This window comes from Helianthus annuus, chromosome 3, assembly GCF_002127325.2.
Source record: "Helianthus annuus cultivar XRQ/B chromosome 3, HanXRQr2.0-SUNRISE, whole genome shotgun sequence".
Lineage (NCBI taxonomy): Eukaryota > Viridiplantae > Streptophyta > Magnoliopsida > Asterales > Asteraceae > Helianthus > Helianthus annuus.
The window spans coordinates 22,873,328-22,879,215 of record NC_035435.2 but is presented as its reverse complement, the minus strand read 5'-3'; the positions used below and the strand labels follow the sequence as shown (position 1 = coordinate 22,879,215).

The 5,888-nt window shown below is 34.8% G+C and overlaps 1 long non-coding RNA gene across 3 annotated transcripts; it reads left to right on the top strand.

Moving 5' to 3' along the window:
• Positions 1–1,050: 1,050 nt before the first annotated feature.
• Positions 1,051–5,461, top strand: LOC110928791. Of its 3 annotated transcripts, none has more exons than XR_004888394.1 (5): positions 1,052–1,226; positions 1,680–1,847; positions 2,694–2,809; positions 3,010–3,139; positions 5,293–5,461. It is a non-coding gene; the product is annotated as an uncharacterized LOC110928791 (long non-coding RNA). The 3 variants fall into 3 exon arrangements; XR_002586685.2 differs by having other exon boundaries at positions 3,010–3,147; XR_002586684.2 differs by lacking the exon at positions 5,293–5,461 and having other exon boundaries at positions 1,051–1,226; positions 3,010–3,368.
• The last annotated feature ends 427 nt before the right edge of the window (positions 5,462–5,888 follow it).

Here is a 5,888-nt window from a genome sequence, read left to right as displayed (position 1 = left end):
TTTGTGGCATTTACTTTTTATACCACTAATTTATATTTATAATGACACTTTACGTATATCATTGATAATTTTGAGCAACTCTAATTTCCTTTATTGAAACCCATATTTTATCTATAATTCCAAAACGTAAAACAATATACTAACAAAAAAAATATATAAATAAACAAACAAAATTTCATCATATAATCCGTTAAGAACCACTGTGACTAATGAATCCATCAATATCCACAAAACTTTTGATATGATAAGCCATAATTTATGACAATTCGTAACAACCTGATCCACTTAAAATATGCAAAAAGGTTATACTATTTTCTTTTTCATTTTTTAAACTCTTAAAAATTAAAAATGATATATTAAAAAAATAAAAAGGAGTGATTATATTAGTTTCAAATAGGGGTGCAAACGAGCCAAGCCTGAGCTTGATCAGGCTCGAGCTCGATTAACTTATGAGAGCTCGGGCCCGAGCTCGGCTCGTTGGTATTTTCTCAAGCTCGAGCTCGGCTTGGGCTCGGCTCGTTTATTATCTATAAATTAATATATTAAATAAAAATAATATAAATAGATTTTTTAGGCTCGCGAGCTTGATAAGTGAAGCTTATACTCGTTTACTAAATAAGCTTATTTTTAGGTTCGAGGTCGGCTTGTAAACAAGTTTAAATAAGCTCGGCTCCACTCGGCTCGTTTACACTAAGGCTCGATAAGGGTCGACGAGCCTAACGGGCTTCACATGTGAGGCTCGAGCTCGGGCTCAATAAATAAACGAGCTTTATTTTAGGCTCAAGCTCGGCTCAGACTCGATAAGGCTCGGCTTGTTTCGAGATTTTTTTCAAGCCGATCTCGAGTAACTCGCGAGACGCTCGGCTTGTTTGCACCTCTAGTTTCAAACTAATTCAAATCTTCATTGGTTTAAATTTAACCTTTTATATTAATATATACACTTAAATTTAGTTTGTAAAATATAATTTATATCTATCGTACATTCAAATAAAATATTTTCTGAAAGGTTTTGTAATTATTTGAAACTAATTTACCATCCCTCCTTCCCAAATTAATTCCCGCACAATCCTTCCCTCCAATATTTGGATTTCCCACACACCAGAGATTAATTTACCTCTCCCTAACCTAATCTGTTCACTTCTCCCCAGGGATTATCTGTGTTTTGCTCTCCATGGCATCAGTTCTAGGAAGCAACGATGAAGGAGATTCCAGATCCCTAAAGACATGTATGCTTCACTATTGCTACTTCGCAAGTGGTTCTCTACTATATTCATTTTCCTTGTTTTTAATTTGATTCATATAATATTATTTAGAGGACTTTGTTGATGATGTACATAAGTGTCTTGGTTACCAACAACATGTCACCAAGTGTTCGATGATTTGCTTACCAATAGGGCCTTGATTTGTTTGTTTGTAACCCTAAAACACTGATGATTCATGAACGCTTATTCTGATTTTCAAATTGCTACTCGAAGTTTGTATGTTTTTAATAATCTTTTCTTACTGTTTTGTTTATTCCTAATTGTAATTGTCTTGAGGTACGCTTTCAATGCTTTCAGTTTGTCTACATAGAACTCTAGGCACTGATTTTTGTTCTTTTAGGGTTGTGGAAGAAGGTTGTGAGGTTTGTTTTTATTATTTTCAAATAGCCACCTTGTAAAAAGACTATGTTTTTGTAGTACTGGTGTGCTAAGTTGTTCCCAAATGCAAATCAAAATCAGAGCACTTCGGTTTGCAATTCATTCTCTTTGACTCAACAAATATTGAAGGCGAACATCCTAAGGGTTGGTGAACAACGCTAGCAGCTTTAAGTGGATTTAAAAGGACAAAAAAGTAAGGCTCTGGAGGTAATGTTTACAATGATTCTTGTATATTGATTTGGCTTTTATCGAAATCACGTAAGTATATCCTATTTTTCTACTCTCATTCGTCTAATTCATGTTAAAGATGTGAAACTTTTGCTAGTTGTTCTTGTGAAAACACATACCAACTGTTTGTAAAAAAGTGACAAAGAGCACACAGTTAATTATTGTGAATAGAATAAAATCTGTGGTTGTTGTTTTTCCATTTTTTTCACCTGTATGTGCTCTTGAAATTCCATGAGTTAAGATAAGAAGAGAAAAAAGGGTTCAATGTTAACCAAAATTTTCCCATCAGCATAAGGTAATAGATATAACGAAATCATGAATAACTATCTTGAATCGAAATTGTCTATGTATCTTTCCTATTTATGTTTACAATGAATTAACTTATTGGAAAGGAGAATGAAACCCTAGCCCTAGCTTAGGGTTTTAGTCCAGTAGATCCCAATTACATTTTAGTGGAAGATTGATTCCCTTTTTTCAGTAATGTGTGTTGTTTCTTCTGATCTTAAGTAATATGTTGAAGAAAACGATGATGAGTCTTTTTTTATTAGTTATAAATATTATGTTGTAAACCTATGATGTAACTTCGTTTTTAGAATTTAGTATTATGTGGTAAATATGTTGACTTTAGGATGTTAACCTTTGAGGTTGACTTTCTGATTTAGATGACTTAGAATGCTGACTTTCTGTTTGAATATGATACTACTAGATATGGTACAGTTGACCATAGTTAGATCAGTTGACTTTCTAACCTATCATAATATACTGACCATAATTATACACTGAACTGGTTTTTAATTCTTAATGCTATTGGTTTTGTTATGTTAGTGAACTTATAGTTGCAGATAAGGGAGAAAAGGAGGTACTTGTGCATGGTGGGATGATGACCCACAAAAATTCTGGTGGAATATCGGAGTCAGTGGGTGGAGTTGTGTTTGTGGATGGTGAGTTCCTCTGCCCCTATGAGTTTCTTTGAATTGGATTTATGTGTTTAATAGGAAACTTAGAGGGTGAGTCAAGGTTTTGATTAATGGGTTTGAAATGAAACTTAGAGGGTGAGTCAAGGTTATTATTAACTGGTTTGATATGAAACTTAGTGGGTGAGTCAAGTTTATGATTAACGGGTTTGATATGATCTATTCAGGTATTCAGATGCACGCATGCCTGCCTGAACCATTAGTGGTGCTTGATGTCATTTTGGCACAACCGCAACCTATTTCAGCACTATATGAGGCGTCCAAAAAAGATGAGAAGCGGGTTGATATATGTTACTGGTGAGATGGTAAATCTCTCTCTTATCATTCATTAGATGGCCGGCAAAATATGTGAATCAGGTCGGATTAGGTGTCAGATCATGATCATGCTTTGTTAATGTATGAATGTAAATGGGTTCAAGTCAGAATGGGTCAATTTAAAAAAGGCATCATTTTGCCATTTGGTCAAATTGGAGCTCAGACTTTCACATTTGGTGAGCTTGCAGCTATAACTCGTATTTTTAGCCCTGCTTGTTTTTTAGGGGAGGGTGGGTTTGGATCAGTGTATAGAGGACAAATTCAGGGAAGTGATCAGTGTTCGAGTCGAAACTGCAGATCGAAACGGTCGAAGATTCTAATGAAGGTACTTTAATTCCTTCACATATAGGAAGGATTTTGAATTCCTTTAGTTAAAAGAATTCATGCCAAATTCCAATTCCATTATCAACCAAACACATAAAGACTGGAATTGAGATTCAATTCCATCAAATTCTATGAACCAAACATCTTAACAGATAGAATTCAGATTCCAATTCCCTTAAATTCCATTGGAAACATGCGAACCAAAGGCATCCTCAGTACGTACCTATTAATATAACCAAGTGTTTTAATTTTATTGTAATAAAAACTACTTTTCAAAATAGTTGCATTGTTTTTTATATTATTACTACTAATGTTTAACTTTTCTTCAAATTTTATTTGTTTTGATTGGTTAATTTTAACTATGATCAACCATTTTTACTACGAATAATTTCAACTATGGAATTGACAATATTGCTAGTAATAAGACTCTCTTGTGGAAAAACTAAACCATTGTCATGTCATCACCACATATGAATTTGAGCCATAACTAAATATCCAATAACTAGGTGTAGTGGAATAGCTACCCAATAACTACACACAACAAATATAAAAATAAAAAAAAAATAAGAAAAGAAAAAGACATGATTGGCTAAAAAGGGTGGGAGCGTAATTCCTGCTTCGACGTTGTGTTTAGCGTGGAAGGGGGGGGGGTCATTCCACAACACACAGTCTAAGTTATAATGGTCATGACTTTCTTAGTGATCCATACTTGATAGGCATAATGTATCTTATTATCATGATATATCGGGATGATGAGAATTGTAATGGGTCCATTATAAGTCAATAACAGTTCATAACAAATGTCTCAATGGGCCTTATACACATGTATGTGACTATAAGTCACTATGTTTGATAATAAAGTACCACTAGTGACTACCATTTTAACCAACATTGATTGTGGTGATCACGTTTAACTTAATTGGTAATCATTGACTCTAATCTCACACCAATAACCCTAAGGCTGGACGGTATGGGGACCATCCAGCATCGTCCTCCATCCGTCGCCGTTCACCTCTCCATTCCTGGCCCTCCGTCGCCGTTCCTTCCCCGTCGCCAATGTCGGGGTAAGGACGTTTGAGACGCTCACAAAAGGACAAAAGGGTTAGGGTTTCACCAATCTCCGGTATGTGTTTCATCACCGGTCGTGTTCAGTCTCTATCATCATCACCTTCTGTAGCTCAATCGGAACTCTCATCTACACCTCCATGCCCTACTTCCGTTTCCGATCAACTACCGATCTCCAGTATGTGTTTATTCAAGCTTTAGTTGTTCTTAATTTGCTTCTGCAATTAATTTTGTTGAGTTTATCTACTGTAGTTGTGTATCTGTTAGTGTTTTTAGATATTTTGTGAAGATTTTGATTCTATTGATGTCCTGTTAGATCTCGATTTAGGTTTATTCATTGCAGTAATGAACTGATTTTGTGCAGTAATGAACTAATTCTGGTTACAAAACACAAGCTAGGGTTACATGTTGTGCTGTAGTTTCTGTTTTTGAAGATGAATCGAGCGTAATGAAGCTTAATTGTTTGTTTCTGATCCGAAAACAGAGATTTAAGTTGAGTATGGTACTGAGATTTGTGTTTGTGAACGTGAATTGGACGTGATTGTGATGTGTTTCTTTGTTTGCTTGTTTATACGATTTGAATTGAAGTTCAGTTGTTAGTTGTTTGTTTCTGATCAGAAAAAAAAAAGAATTTGAGGTTATGTGTTATGCTAAAATTTTTGTTTGTGAATGTGAATTAAACGTAATTCGGTAATTATGATCTGATTTTTTGTTTGCTTGTTTACATGAATTAAAATCGAGCTCAGTTGTTTGTTTCTCATCTGCATCTCCGATCACCGTCACCACCGGAGATAAGGTGGAGTTATCATTATACTACGAAGCTCTGTGTCCGTACTGTGAGAATTTCATACTCAACTATCTGTACAAGATATTCGATAACGGTCTGATTTCGATCGTTGACCTCAAGCTCAGTCCTTATGGGAATGCTAAGATTCGTTCTAACGGCACTATCGTCTGTCAGGTTATTTTATTTACTCTGTTCGAGCTCGTTTTTACCTTCAGTTAGTAGTTTATATGATTTGAATCTGGTGTTATTACTCGATTGATTTGGTTCGAGTTGTTCTGTTCGTGTAATAGGCGGTTTAATTGCGTATTTTTTGGAATTCTTGTAGGGGAGTTATAGTAATGATAGTATAAAGGATGACCTAAGAAATTATATAACAATTAAGTTAGCTGATTACATGATGATGATGTTGGTTACAGCTATGTATGAAGATATTTCGAATAAAGGTAGATGATGTCTTAACAAAACATATAGTAAAAAATGGCCAAGGGTTCATGAACTACATATGCATAGATACAGGTATTGTCTATAGTAAGAGCTAGGTAGTTAAAGTCACAA